The 15,593-nt window shown below is 45.9% G+C and overlaps 1 protein-coding gene across 1 annotated transcript in view; it reads left to right on the top strand.

Annotated features, from left to right (window-relative positions):
* The window catches only part of NECAB2 (N-terminal EF-hand calcium binding protein 2), an 85,903-nt gene that overhangs the window by 44,598 nt on the left and 25,712 nt on the right, over positions 1-15,593 (top strand). The window lies entirely within an intron of this gene.

Raw genomic sequence — 15,593 nt, 5'->3', positions numbered from 1 at the left:
CTGTCATTTGTTATCTCTTCGCTAGGCTTATAGCTATTCTTTTAATTGCTTTATTTCCCCCCTACTTGCCTCTAAATGAGCTCTTCTCTCCAGTGGCAAACGCTAGAAAAGGTTGGAGCGTGCATGTAGGATAATTAACAGAAGCGGTATCTGTTCTCAGAAGCCCTTCACCGCTTTCCCAGACTGTCATTTTTCTGGAGGTTTGTGAAAAATGGGGAACTGAAGGCACTCGGGTTCTCCAGCCCGTATGGCACCCATGCCACCCGCACAGCATGCCCCCTCCTGCCCTTCGTGGCAGTTACCTAGGGCAGTAGTCCAGAGGGGCAGTGAGAGCGGATGGATGGGAAAATTTGCTGCATGCACCTTTGGATGCTGAATAATGTTCTCAGAAACATGAAGCCACCTTCCTACCCCAACCCCTCAGCTGCTCAGATACCACAGGGAGCTGTATTATAAAGCAGAGTAATCTGGGGTTGCTTTGGGGTGCAGGGATGTAGCAGGGTATGGTCAGGGCTGCTACCAACCCGAGTGCTGTGTTCCACCCCAGAGCGAGGGGAGGCATGGCTGTTCAGGGCCACTCTGGAAGCAGGTAACGGAGCTGATGAGCTGCTCTTGCCCGTGCTAATTAGTCCCACTGCAAAGCTGAACATATCAACCCGGAGAGCAGTGCTGGCACAGCTGTGCTGCTTCCAGCGGTGGATCCAGCTCCAGCGTTTGGAGAGACCTGCAGCGCCAGTGCGGGCAGGGTGGGAGCTTTGGGCTGCCCCTGCTTCTGGAGGGAGATGGGGTGTACCTGGCCCTGCGCAGGGTGTTGAAATGGCTGCAATCCTGAGCAGAGCTGTTGCAGGGGGCAACCTGCTGCTTGGCAAAGTGAAGCTGGCTGAGATGGGTCCAGCCCTGGGCTGGCACAGTGGGACAGTGGCTGCTCAGGGCCCGGCTGCCAGTGCCACTTACTTAAGCTTGATGAAAGCAGAGCAAATGAGGAGGGACAAGTCTATATTTCGCTGGCTGTTAATTGTGCAGGAAAAGCTGTTAAGATCATGTTAGCCCTAATGAGGGATATGAGCAGGAGCGAGCTGTCTCCTGCCATTGTGACTTGCTGGTGTGTGTTTCCAGCCAGAGGCAGCTGTGCAGAGCATCAGTGCCGTTGCCAGGGCCTCTACGGAGAGGGATGGAGTGTGGCAGTATGTGCTCATCCTGCCTGGCCTCCCCAGTCCCCTTCCTCATCTAACTCAGCTGGGAAAAATCTCCCCAGCTCTTGTCTGATTTCTACCCTCTGCAGACATCATCAGGGCATTTGCAGAGCCAGAAGCTCTCAAAATTGGGCTGGTAGCTTGCATGGATGAATTTTGTTTCTCTGTTACTTTGATTGCATCGATACCCAGAGAATAAAATTGGTTTACGTTAGACCCTGTGCAAATACTCAGTGTCTGTGACTATGGAGCTTGGTGAGCAGCATCCAAAGAGTGGGAGGAGATGCTGGCAAGGTGCTGCTTGTGTAGTTGGGGGTCTGCACTGATGCCGTTCCCCACAAGATGATCCAAAGGAAGATGTCGTGGTACCCTGACACTGAAAACTCCTGGTTTGATGTTGTATAAGAGCAATGGGGCATTCTGGAGGGGACAGAGACAAAGGCAAAGGAGCTCAAAATCTGTTCCTGAGTGAACAGCAAGCAGCAGACAACTTGCAAGGAAGCTTGATGTGTGCAAGCTAAAGCAACGTCTTGTGCTCCAGCTGATAACCTGGGCAGAAATGGAGCTTCACATCATCACAAGTGAACAAGAGGTTCTCAGCACCCTCCTTCTAGCACACAACCCTGCTCCAGACCCGAACACCTTCAGTCCTTTCTATCAGGCAGCAGCCTGTTGTCCTTCTGTTCCAGTAATTATTTTCCTCTGGTGGAAAAGGTCTGTTGTTACCACTTTGTTTGGACACCACAGCCCCCCCCTCCGCCCTACCCTCTGAGATGTTTTACCTTTACAACCTGCATTGGGTCTGGTGTCCTGTGGTGTGAGGAGACTCCATCTGATGGAGTCCACTGTGGGCTTTAGTTCATGCTGCCCATGCTTCTCTCCAGGCTTCTACAGTCCAGTCCTCTCAAAGTTGTGCAAAAAGTACTTCCACTTCTTGGGTAAGGAACAATGATGGTTATGATTGAGTGTTTTTTCCTGTTTTTTCTCCCCCTCCCTAATCTCAGCTATTGCAAACCTGATGCAGTGGAGTGCCGGATATGTCTGGGAGACGAAGCCCACACTACAGAGATGGATGTGCCCATTGAAACCAACTTAGTTTTTGAATATTGAATGTTCTCAATTAGCTCTCTGGGAAACAAACTACGGATGGTATAATCAGCTGAGATTTTGATTAACTGATTCAAGAGACGGTTCTCATCTCTTCTGAAAGGGACAGAATGATTGCACAGAAATTATATGTCTGGCTCTAATTTCTGGCTCTCGAGAACATGGGCATTTGGTGGATTTTGTTCTTTCTGTTTATGTGGAAGATGTTTTTTGAGTCCTAGCTTATTCTCCTCTGTGCCGACGTGTCGCTTATGCTATACTCTGCTCTACTTTTCATTTAAGTGAAGAAATACTTGGTGCCAAAGCTGGTGCTCAGCAGCTGTGTGCTGATAGAGCTGCAAAGCATTTGAGGCTCACCAAAGAAAAGGGGTTTAAAAAAAAAATTACTCACTGGGAAGGTCATCAGGAGAAGCTGGAAAAACTGCACAGAAACTGGTTTGAAAAAACATTTGAGGACATTTTTCTATTTCTAATTGTATTTCCCAGGTATTTTCCCAGGCAGCCTCTTGATGGAGTCTCTGGAGGGAGCCTGTTTAATGTGAGCAGCAAGGCAGATTGGAGCTGGGAACAGTGGGCTGGTGTTTACTGTGGAGGGCAAGGATCGGGGAGGGTTTATCTGTGCAAACAGAGTGGAGAAGTATCACACCAGAGGGTTTTCTAGCTGGGACTAGGGCTTGGCTTCTTATTTTTCAGAATGTGCAGTGCTGTTCTGAATTAGAGATTTTCTTTTCTAGAGAATGGAAAGATACCAAGATCTTGCATTAAAACCATTAAAGTGACTAAGATACTTAATTCCAATCAGGTGGTTGTGTTCAAGTCATGCAGGCATTCAAAGAGATCATAGCATTTTGGTTTAAGCTCCAGTCTTACAAATTTATCCATGTGTTTATTCTGATTAAGTGTGCATAGGACACTGTGATCAAGCAGCAGATGTGTCCAGCTGCTGCTTGGTAGGCAGAGCAAGCCATCTGCCTTGGCACTGAATTTGGGGAGGGGTGCTTTAGATCATTTTTCAGTGGGAGGAGAAGAGAGTACATGAGAAATATATTGGATATATTGGAATAATATCCAGAATATATTGGAAAAATACAGGCAAGAGAGTACAGGGATTTCTTGTTTACTATTCTTTTCTAGTTCCCTGCCAGTTGTGTGTCACATATCCAAACCTGCATGTTTGTTGCTCTAATTTCTTCCTCTCCTACATATAACTTTGGTGATAACCAAGATACCTGCAAAATATAAAAGGAGGAGGAAGCTGATTTAATTTTAACTCATGCTCTCAATGTCTTATCATTTGCTTTCGGCAATTAGCAAATCATTCAGCTGAGCTCTGAACAATTAATATTTCCACGTCTCTTCTGCAGTTCAATATTCCAGATATTACAAATAGAAATCAGATTAGTCCAGGCTTCCTTATCAAGTAGACATAGGCAGAATGTTAAATGTTCATTCATTAAAAAAGGCCATTTCTGACTGTTTCATATTGTTGGCACAAAAAAACCTGAGAGACTCTCTCTTCCTCAAAAAAAGGAAGGAGTATTTATTTGTTTTAACGGTTTTCTTTGAAAATTAAGCTAAAAGAAATAATGAGGGGTTAAAAACATGCATAAATTACTTCCTTTGATGGAAACAAGAGGGCCAAGAAGTGGAGGGAATTTTGTCTCTGTGAAAAACAGCTGAAGTATATCTTTGCTGCAAGCCATGGAGAGTTATCAGTGCCATTAATCTGCCTCTGTGAAGGTGAAAAATCACAGCATCCCTTGGCTTTCTTCCCAGGGAGGACCAGGACACCAGTACCCCAGGACAGTGGAACAAAGGGTGTTCAGTCAAACAGACACAAATAGCTCTTCTCTGGGTAACTGAGGCTTGCAGGGTCCATCCAGCACAGTACCACTGCAAAATCCAGTTTTCCACCTTTGTAACTAGTCTATCACCGCATTCACACACCTATCTTGTCTTGTCCCTGTCATGGTGGGTACTTGAAGAGAAGCATTGGCTTTGCCAGGACCCCCAGGTTCCCTGCAGTGATATTTGGTGGGGAGATGGCCCAGTCACTGCCTAGCATTGTGACTCAGAGAAGAAGAGATCCTGCATAAATGCGAGCGAGCAGTACCTGATAGCTGCTCAAATTGCCACTGCTCTTTCTTTGGCATGTGGCACCATCGGTCTGCTCCCTGTATGCAGGGTGTGCATCAAGCACTCCAGGGCATGAAAGCTATGTTGCGGTTTTGTAAATGAGCATCATAGGTTGAACCATTCTTTTTCTTCCTGTTCCTTTTTTTTTTTTTTTTATATTTTTCTGCAAACAGGAGTTCCCTATTATACAAAACCAAAATAGTTACAGTAACTATTCCAGTAATAGAGTTGACATCACAGAATGGTCCAAATGCACCACAAACAGCTGGTATTTAAAAGTCTACCATGAGGCTGATCAATTTGAACAACCCTGACAGCAAAATTGATGTTAACTCAGACGCAATTGTTGTGTTTACTGTTTGTGAAATGCATATGCAAGATGAAGAGCTCACTTTAAAGCGGACTGTGATGCAGGGCGCAGGCTGAAGATACTGGCTCTGCAGGGGACCAGGGTGCCAAAATTAAATAATCAATTATCTCAATGCAACATGATGGAAATATCTCAAAAATTCATGCTATGTTTCCAAAGAGGAGCTGGTGGGAATACCCTGAGAGCCTGTGCCACCTCTCTGGTGGCCACGGCGTGTACAGCCCATCCTTCCAAGGATTATAGTCCCAGTTTTGCCTGGCACTGTCTGGGGATAAATTAATTGAGAGTTGATATCACCCAGTGTATATACGCACCAGGCCCGAGTGTGTATATTATAATCGCCAACTTAATAATTTTGGAAGTGCCATCCCTCCTAGCAGCTAAGTTACTTGTAGGCTGTAATTAAACCTGCCTTCTCTTCTCTTTGATGTACTTGTGGGCAGACTGATATTTTCAAGATCAAGTCATCCACCCCCCCCCCCCCCCCAAAACAGAGTTGAGAGTTTAGATGTGATTTATTAAGGATTTGTCACACACAGAGACTTGAAAATGTTTAGTATTGTGCTAAATGACTGTTTTATTTAAGGTGATGACTGTTCTTAGAAACCAACCGTTGGATTAATCTTAGTAAATCACTATGCCACACTGATACATTTTTTAGGGTAGCAATTGCGTTGTAAACAGGCATTTTATTGTGTTGTCTTGTTCAGAGTTTTTATGAGCTTTTCAAGAGATTTTCAAGCGCATGCTTAGAGGTTCTGTTCACCTCTGCAAAGCAGAGAGAGAAGATGTTGATTATTTTTAATAGACGGTGAAATGGTCTTACAAGGTATGAAGAGGAGCATGTCTTAAACACCCAAAATTTTCTTCTGTGGGCAGAAACAACCCCACCAATTTTTGCTCTTAACATGCAGATCCTGGGTGGCCTGTTAGGATAGGATTTAGAGCTGCCAGTCGGAGAGGGACCTGGGGGAGTTGATTGACAGCCAGCTGAACAGGAGCCAGCAGTGTGCCCAGGTGGCCAAGAAGGCCAATGGCATCCTGGCTTGTATCAGAAATAGCGTGGCCAGCAGGGACAGGGAAGGGATCTTACCCCTGTACTCAGCACTGGTGAGGCCTCACCTTGATGAGTGGGTTCAGTTTTGGGCCCCTCACTACAAAAAGGCCATTGAATGACTCGAGCGTGTCCAGAGAAGGGCAACGGAGCTGGTGCAGGGTCTGGAGCACAGGTCTGATGGGCAGCGGCTGAGGGAACTGGGGGGGTTTAGTCTGGAGAAGAGGAGGCTGAGGGGAGACCTCATCGCCCTCTACAACTCCCTGAAAGGAGGGTGCAGAGAGCTGGGGATGAGCCTCTTTAACCAAGTAACAAGCGATAGCACAAGAGGTAATGGCCTCAAGTTGCGCCAGGGAAGGTTTAGACTGGATATTAGGAAGCATTTCTTTCCAGAACGGGTTGTTGGGCATTGGAATGGGCTGCCCAGGGAGGTGGTGGAGTCCCCATCCCTGGAGGGGTTTAAGAGTAGGGTCGACATAGCGCTGAGGGATCTGGTGTAGTTGGAAACTGCCAATGCTAGGTTAACGCTTGGACTAGATGATCTTCAAGGTCCTTTCCAACCTAGATGATTCTGTGATTCTGTGATACAGCGGGGGGAAAAAAACAATCCCCTTGTCCACAATTGTGTTGCAGAAGGCTGTGGTGTCACCGACCCTGCAGTGCCTCAATGGGGCTGCCGTGGACAGTGAGGTGCTTTGTGGAGGACAGGCAGGGAGAGTGGTGGTGGGACATCTCTGCCTTGGGCTTCTCCTGCACTCCATGGAGTTTGGGAATTTGGATTCATGATCAGCACATCGTGGAAAATTGCACCTTTATGCTGCATTTTTTATGTTAATTTATAGAAGTGATAGGGCAGGAAGGGCAGAGCCCCACCAATGCAGTACGCAGACCCTGGCTCCGAAGCTGAGCGACAACGCAAGATGGTCTAGCACCAGCTGACAGCCTGCAATGCCATATTGCAGTTGCTGATGAATGAACAAACAAATGTCTGGTACTCCACAGGTGCCAGTTTATTGCCCCTGCCTTTTTTCAAAGTGACATTTATTTCTCTTTTAACTAGCGAGAGCTTAGAGCACATATTTTCCAACAGCATCCAGAACATTTGTTTCATTTTTATCCACATTCAGTCACTTTTCTTGGTGCCCTTGATGATTAGATCTGGGTGTTTTGTTCTGTCAAATGCTTCCCTGCATAGAAAATGTTGTTTTGTTTGTCTTGAAGCTACTGATGAAAGCATCTGGTCTGCATCAGGGATGGTTTGCAGCTTGGGACTTTCTGAGGATGCGGGAGAGGCAAGTGGGGTCTTCACCGAGCTATTTCTGACCCATACCTGCAGCTGTAGGTGGGAAATCAGGTTGCACAGAGGCTTGCACAGGGCAGGCTGGTGTTAGGTAGGACCTGGTGCTTCATAAATGTCTGTGACTGCAGAATAAATCAGTATGCCAAGGGAGTGAGGAGCTGAACTGGCCTTGAAATATAGCAGCAGGTGGGAGTCTTAAAAAATGAAAAACTAAGCAAATAACACGTTATGTTGTAATGATCTCAATCTTTATGGTAGACATTGATTCCCTGAAAGGAAATGGAAACTCTGAGAGTTGTGAGGGGTGTTTAATCCTTCCCTCCCTGACAAAGTGCCCATGCTGGATTTATCAGTTACACAAGCAAAAGCAGGAATATTGCTGTTTGCAGGCGTTATCGCCAAACCAAGCCCCAGCATGTGTATATGGGTCTTGGGCTCATCATACCTTACACCTCGTGCGCAGCCCTCGCCCACGGCTCTGGGGAGGGGAGCGGGGTACATGGTCCATAGGGGCTCTGTGGGGTCACTTGTGAGAGCCTCCGAGAAAGCATGAGCTATCATTGCAGAAGTTTTCCTTTTCTAAACCCAGGAAAATCCATACCAAAAGCCTTTCCTTGAGTACCTTGACCGTTGAAACTATGGTGGAGGTAAGGGGCTGGATCCTGCAGGAGAAGACCAGCAGCTGAGACAGAGTCACAGGGGGCAGAGATCCCTTCGGCTGCTGCAGTCATACCTCAGCTTTGATGGTTTTGGACCTCAGAGATTCTCTTTAGCGAGTTTAATAGCCTCTTCACATCATTTTTATGAGGTTTATTATTGCTACAAGAAAAATGCAATTGTATTGCAGGTCATTGGCTAGAGAAGAGACATTTTCCTGTCACATCCCTAATTACTGCTCATGTCGAGTGCTATGGCAACCGCTTTCTGCACCACGCTTCCAGGCAGGACATCTGCACTTGGGTATCGCAGGCTTTTTGGAGCAGGTCCAGGCTTTTTTGGACCTGTTGTTCCCCAAAGTGTGCCACCCACCTGTGGGATTCAGCGTCATGATGAATCAATTAGGAGTTAGTATTCAGTGCTAACCATCCTTTCATTTTTTTCCCTTTTCCTTTGCAATCAGAGCTGGAATAGCCTTCATAAGGCACACATCTTACTGTGGAGGTATGAAAGCTGCTCCAGGCTGAACTCAGCATCTTCTGGCATGGTGGGAAGGATGCCAGTGAACAGGTCTGCTTGTAAACCCTACACCCAGGGCTGCAAGGTGGCTGTAAGGCAATGTGGCACTTTGCTGAGGGTGTGACTGTCCCTAGGAGAGCCACCAGCCATGCTCATGGGTCTGCCCAGGGGCTTCCACATTGAGGAGGAGAAGGGGGTGAAGGTCTTCTGCAGATCTTCCCCATCATGCTAGAAGGTCACCTAAAGGAGACTCTTTTGTGGTGCTGAAATATCCAGGTGTGGATATCTGAGATGCTTTTTGTCTGGTTTGGGCAGCAAGAGCCCTACATGCTGGTGCTCAGCAGGGAACCAGGGCCTCATGGTTTCCCTCTATGTTTCTGCAGGCAGAGCAGGTCCGTCCTGGCCTCCCTGTGTGACACTGCAGCAACTTCACAGGAACTTCTTGTGTAGGGAGGGAACAGCATTGAAGCAGGATGAGTGTGTTTTATCCTGAGCCTGCCAGATTTACCATGCTTGTTTGTGTTGAAGGTCAGTTCAGTTTACCTTGAAAAATCAATGTTTTCCAGATTACTGGCTTGTAATGAGGATTCTGCTGCCCCAGTGCTCTGGAGCAAAGAGCACCATGCAGAGCACACAGCTTTGGGTGCTAGCATTTTCAATGAACATATGCTTATGGCTTGAAAACTGGATCTGGGCAGTGTGTGTATTAATGAGGATACAGATGACTTAACAAGGTGAGGAGCCACAGAGAAAGCCATATAAAAATGGGTCTGAATACAGTTTTGCTGTGCAGCCCCGCTGCTGCTCACCTTCTGTCTTGCTAAGTGGCATTAGCCACGGTGGCCGTGCGGTATGGAAGAGAAGTGAAACCATCCCTATCTTGGTCATCATCTGCCTAAATCCAGAGGAAGACTGTGTGGGAAGGAACCTCATCCTGGGTTTAGGTGAACAAAGCATCCTCAGGGACACTAGCCTTCAGCCTTCAAACCATCTGGTGAATGAAAAGCCTGCCGATAGCAAGGCAAGTAGGAGGAGAGAAGTCGTCTCACAGAGTACCTAGAATCTGTTATAATCCCAAATCACACACCACAGGGGATGGGGCTCTTCATAATACAAAATCTGTATGGGAAAACTTCATACAAAATCCTCTTTTGGCTTCTCTTTGTTTCTGGGCAATTCTTTGTCTCTGTCTTTTCTTCCCTGTGGTACCAGTGCTTCAGAGAAAAACATGGTTCACTGCTGGGCTTTCAGACCCCCTTACTGTGCTCCCAAAGCGCTCGATGCTGGAGCACGTGCCAAGGGAAGGATAAAGTTATTAGTTTTGCTTTGGAGAAGACAGCATTTCTCTCCCTTTCAGGAGCCCTCCAGTGGGAACTGTTCCCTGTAGGTGTTTTAATGTAAGTCATCATGCTCCAATGCTGGAAATGTCCCAGTTACATGGCAATCCATATGGACTCTATGCCTGTTTCATACAACATGGATTTGGGGGGGGGAACCTCTGTCTGGAGTGAATGAACCCTGTATCAGCTCATGCAGATGGGCTCTCCTCCATCCACTCTGGGCATTTAAATAGGTGGTACTCCCTGCCCTGGAAAAAGCAGAGCTGAATGAAAAATACCTGCTGGGTTATTTAAGACTCACTGCTCACTCTACTTATTGGTTGTACTGAATTGTGTGCAGGGCAAGTGTGCCTGTGTCAGTACATGCATTTTTTAATTCTTCCTGCTGAAGCACTCCACAAACTACATTTTAAATTTATTTCATACGGGAAGCAGGGACATTTGGTGGGAGATTAAGAGCATCCTTTAAAGTAAGAGCCAGGTGGGCATCAGAGCCCTGACTACCAGCTTGCTACGGCTAAAGAAATTAAGGCAAAAACTGCCATATGCTATGAATACTTGTCTGCCTATATCATTTGAAGCTGCAGCTGGCTGGAAGCACTTCTGGTTGTGGACAGCCTTGCCATATGGTTTATGCTGTTTCTTTGCATGTGGCACCTCATATTTTGGAAGTCCTTTTTTACGTCATACCGTAAGAGTGTTGGGTTTTTTTTAAAGAAAGTGGGCAGGTGAAGGAGGTACTTGGGAAGGTCTCGGGAAGGACTTGTCAGGGTTCTCCAGAAGGGTACGATGATGGGCTTGGAAAGCTGCTTAGTTGCTTAGAAAGAAAGTTATTCAGCTCCTGGCTGGCATCCAGTATTTGGTATTTCTCTTGCTCTGCCTGGAATAATTTCTCTCACTCTGGGGTTTGTGTAAAAATGTTTCTTTGAGTTCAGAAACTAATGATCAAGAGTGACCATCTGTGACACGTTAGTAGGCATCTGGATGTACATTTTCCACTTCTGAGGTGTTGAGATAACACAGCGCCGTTGCTGCTGGGACTAGAAGGCGTATCATCAGATATAATAATACTTTTCAGCTGCACATGTTGTTTTTTAGTCTTTCCTAAATGAAAATGAGTTTTGCAGGTGGCTAATGCTAGAGGATAATTTGTTTCCATGCTTGTTCGAAGCCTTGTAGCAAACCCAGAGCTGTGAATAGAAGATGGAAATAAAAGTAGAACACGATTTCAGAAAAACCTCCATTTTCTGTGCTGGTGAAGCAACTAAGCCGTGTGGCTGCTGATGCAAACCTTTCATCTGCCCAAGTAAAAGGGTTATTATCTTCAGCTGAAGCCAATCAGGTGTTGAGTGGCATTTGAGCAGCACATCCAGGCAGCTATTTGAATGAGAAATATGCTGTGAAGATGAGACTTTGATGTATTTGCAACTTCTGAATTCCCTTTATGTTTTTGATTGTGCTGCCCATTGGGAGAGCCTGGGACACTTTTCCCTTGGGTGAGCTGGAACCCAAGAAGGGAATTTCATGCTCCACTCCTCCACATTATCTTTTCCATTCTGAGATAACTTTTCTGCTCCTCTCTATAATTGAAGAGAAGCCTGGAGAAACGCATTAACAACAGCAAGTCAGAGGCCATCAGCCTTGCCTTAGGGAGACAGGGAGATGCTGGGAAAGTGAGGGAGAGATGCTGGATGGTAGACGCACAGCCCTTTTGGTTGGAAGGGACCTCTGCAGGGCTCTAGTCCCTAGGAGTGGGACCAGGACAGCCCTGGCTTTGCCGTGCTGAGTCCTGAAGACCTCCTGGGATGCTCTCTGGGTAACCCCTTCCAGTGCTGCACTGCACTGGGCTTGCTTATTAAGAGCTAAAGCTAATAATCATGGCGGGAAATTTCCAGAAATGCCTGTTTTCCTGCTGGAAAATGCTGATTTGCTTAAACAAAGCATTGGTTTGAGCTGGATCAATGTAGCTGGAGCTTTCTGACCTGAGACCTGGAGGTTACATGGGGGACCATCACCCACCCAGAGATCTGACTGCTGGGATGCCCAGCTTCAGCTTGTAATCCCTGGGCTGTTGGACACCCTGCTGCTACATGCTCTCTGGTCTGGTGTTGCCACCCCACCTGGAATAAGTCTCAAAGATGGCAACATGTTTCAAGAAAGGCAGGCAGAGAAAAAAAAAAAGCTTAAAAGTGCTTTGAACCGATGGAAGAGCAGCAGAAAGTCAGTACAGGGACAACTCTGATAAAAGCCCATTTGCTAGATAATCTGCAATCAGGGACACGGCAAGGCAAAAATGTGACTTCCCAGGGATCCTCATTAGTTCAGGCGCTCATCAAACTGCATTTTAACGTTGGATGGTATTTTTTGGGGAGAAATTTATTTCTCTCTGGAGTATGCAGGAGGCACAGTGATTACTCTGGGCAGCCTCTTCCTCTTGCTGGTCGTGCAGCAGTAATTACTCTCTGGGCAAATTCACTTAATTAAGCCCACTGAGTAGATGCTCTCACAGCATGGTTGTTGCTCTTTAAACTCCCACGTACAAGGGAGGAGTATCACGCTTTGAGAACTTTTCTTTTTCTTTGAAATAGTTGGATGTGAACCAGCAGGAAAAACTATTTCCCTATTGTCAATGTGTTTATCAGGTCAAATTATCCCAGTGTATTTAAATAGCGGTGGGCAGTGAGCAATAAACAGTCTTTTTTGTGGCCAAATTAGTTTATGGCTTGGACTGATTTTTCAGAAGGTGCTCTAGGTTGAAAGCTGAGCTGTTGTGTTTGGTTGTCTTTCTGTCAGAGAAATTAGGTCCCAAGTGGCAAATGGAGGATCTCCAAAGTATATCTTTGCCTTGGGAAAATCTCAGAGGGTGCACATCCCCAGCAAGATTGGGGATGCAAGGTTGTGCTGCTCCATGTTACAGCTTCTTTGGTTGGAAAACAAAGAGGCCTGAAACCAAAAAGATTTGGATTTTCTTGATTTTTTTTCTACTTTGAAAGAAAGATTTTTGTTTTGGAAAGAAATCAGATGTGGCCTCTACTATGCAGAAAAAACCTGCATAACACAGAAGTCTTTAATGATTTCTTCATTTAAAGTTTCATTTGAACATTATTATATTCTGCTTAGATGGGTTATGGCTTCAATAAGTTATTTAATTAGTCATACTATTAATGTAAGAAAGCATAAAATTAAAAGCTAGCACAACCAAGTGTTCTGGTAGCTGAAAGATTTTTTTTTTTCCCTGAGAAAATGAGAACAACTTGTAACGATTTTTCTTTTTAGTTTATTGTGGCTTACAGGAATATTGAATATTTGGCAGCTGAAAAAAATTGGTAACTAATGCTCACCTAAATGTTTTCATGTTGAAGGGCTTCATGATATGTGACCATTCTAAAAATCTCCACTGAAGGGCAGTGCTGGGATGAAGGGTTAGGGACAGCAAGGGTATTCGTGGGGAGCCACCACCTCCCATTTCACAAGGCTTGAAACCCAGATCCTGAATATTTGTATCATAAAATATCCTGCTGGCGTAACCTATGGGGTGATTAGCATCAAACTACCAGAGCAGCTTGTAAATTGTTTTCTATCTGGGTATTGTACATCCCTTGTGTTGCATGTTCAGCTGTGCAGCACCCATGTCGAGCAATAAAGCCCCTGTAACACTGATGGGGATGTGGCTGTGTGTCAGTGAGCTTCCCGATGGACATGCTCCTGTGGGATGGAAACATCCCAAGAAATGCCATGGGTCATGCTCAAGTACTCATTGATTTGTCCTTACAAATTTTCATCTGAACATTATCATATTTTTTATTAAGTCAGTTTATTACTTCAGTAATTTCTTTAATTGGGCTTATTCTTAACACAAGATGTCTTAACATTAAAAGCAGCTTCTCAGCCAAGTTAACATTCAAGCACAATTAAGTTAAATAATATGATGGCAGGGTGTGAGGAAATAAAAGGCCATTTTTGACAGCAGCAGATCAATTATTAGAATGCAAAACCACATGGAATACAATAATAGATGTTTTGTCAGTGATGTGCCCTAGCTGCAAACCCATAACTACTTCATTAGGTGTTTATAAACACTAACTGGCTTCTGAAAAGTATTAAGTACTTTGCAGGTGATGCTGTTGTAAAAACTACTCCTGTACATGTGCCTGAGAGTATCAGTTGACTTTCCATGCTCTGTGCTGGCAAGGGCTTTGATAAAAGACCAACCGTGGTCTTCGGGCAGGCATGGGGCTGTGCCAGTGTTAGAAATGCATCTTCTGGGTTTCTTCTCCTCCTGAATTTTCTCTGCCTGTGAATTGCTGAGGTTCCATGTTAGCAATCACAGGCTGCCAAAGCTGTGGACTATTTGATCAGGAGTCGGCTCGTTGGGGTAGCGTTTCAGATCTGCATATTCAGTTTGGGCATTAGAACGTCAAGTCAGGGAAATTGAGCTCTCAGGATCCCTGGGGAGTTTTGTAGGATTCAGTGAAGTAATTCCAGGGTTTTAGAAAGATGATAAATCTCTGAGGGAATTAAGATAAAGTACTGTGAAAGCTCATTTTTCAGAGATGCTTGTGCCGCTTGCACCTCCAGCAGAAGCTTGTGCCAGCGCGTTTGCTGCCAGCTGCTGCCACGCTGTGTATCCTGCACCACGAAGGTGTCTGAGATGAGAGATGACTTTTTTATACCGTGACAGATATCAGTTACCCAAAAGGTTGCGTGATTCAGTAACATGTGCTTCTACAGCATGAGAATGGGTTGGGTGGTACCTTTCTGGCAGCCAGCATCTCACAGGATCGAGATGTTTGTGTTTGCCTCCAGCACCCGGCAGGTCCCACAGCTCAGGAGTGGTGGTGAAGGGGTCCCCAGTACCATCACCTGGCGCTCTGCTTTTAGGGAGAACCTGGGCTCGAGTGGCACTGTGAATTTGGGGAATTTCCTCCCCAGAGATCACCAGCACACAGATGTGTTTCTACATGGCTGTCGTGCACCTGGCTAATGCACCTAGGGGATGAAATGCATCTAGTGAGAGGCCAGCAGGGTCTCTGAGCTGCAGGAACTTGCATCTTCTTAGGCAGAGCCTAAATAGAAAGAAAAAAATCTCCTATATTAGTCTCTCTGCTAAGGGAGAAGCTCTCTTGATAACGTTATCTGAGTGGGAAATGCAGCCTGTGCCCCGTTCCACTGCCACACAGCCCAGTGAGGCTGCTCTGCTCACTTGGATGCCTGAGCCCGCTGCAGAGGATGGCAAAAGATTTCAGCAGAGATAAGATTTTCCTGGGTACTTCAGCTTGCTGCAAAGACACTGTGCTTTGTGTTGTGAATCCTCAATGACAGGGTTCGAGCGTGGCCTTGGTGGCGAAGAGCAATCCCAAATTAATGCTTTCCCACCGTACATCATCCTGTCAGAAGGATGTCTCATACCAAGAGAGAGCCAGCAGTGAGTGAAAGCTTCAGGTCACGGAGGGAAGGAAGAGCCCAGGTGCTGTGGGCTTGGAGCAGACCTGTTGGTCAAGGCATGGTCAAGTGGTTGGGAGGATTTTGGAGTCTGGGGCAGGGCTGCAGGAGGATGCTGCTAACAAAGCAGTATTGAAAACATTTCTTTCCTTAATTCACTTATGTTGACAGGTCAGACAGAGCAGGGATGAGTTTAGTTAAAGAAATAGCTTTTCAGGACATCAATGGATTGATAAAATATAATTCTATTAAGAGATCATTCCAGTGCTTGAATGGCACTAATAATTGTGTGGGAATCTGAGGCACAAAGAGATTAGCAGCAACCTTTATTTCCTGAGCAGATTGTCTGTTGAGATTTCATTACACAAACTAAATGTTCCTGTATTAAGAAGTAATTGTGCAGTTTTGTCCAGAGGGAGTCCTGAGCAGGAACTGTGCACAGCCCCATGGCTGCTTTGCAGGGGCAGAACTGGGA

The sequence above is a fragment of the Strix uralensis genome, chromosome 12, assembly GCF_047716275.1.
Source record: "Strix uralensis isolate ZFMK-TIS-50842 chromosome 12, bStrUra1, whole genome shotgun sequence".
NCBI lineage: Eukaryota > Metazoa > Chordata > Aves > Strigiformes > Strigidae > Strix > Strix uralensis.
The sequence above is the reverse complement of the archived record's forward strand: the minus strand, read 5'-3'. Positions and strand labels throughout refer to the sequence as shown.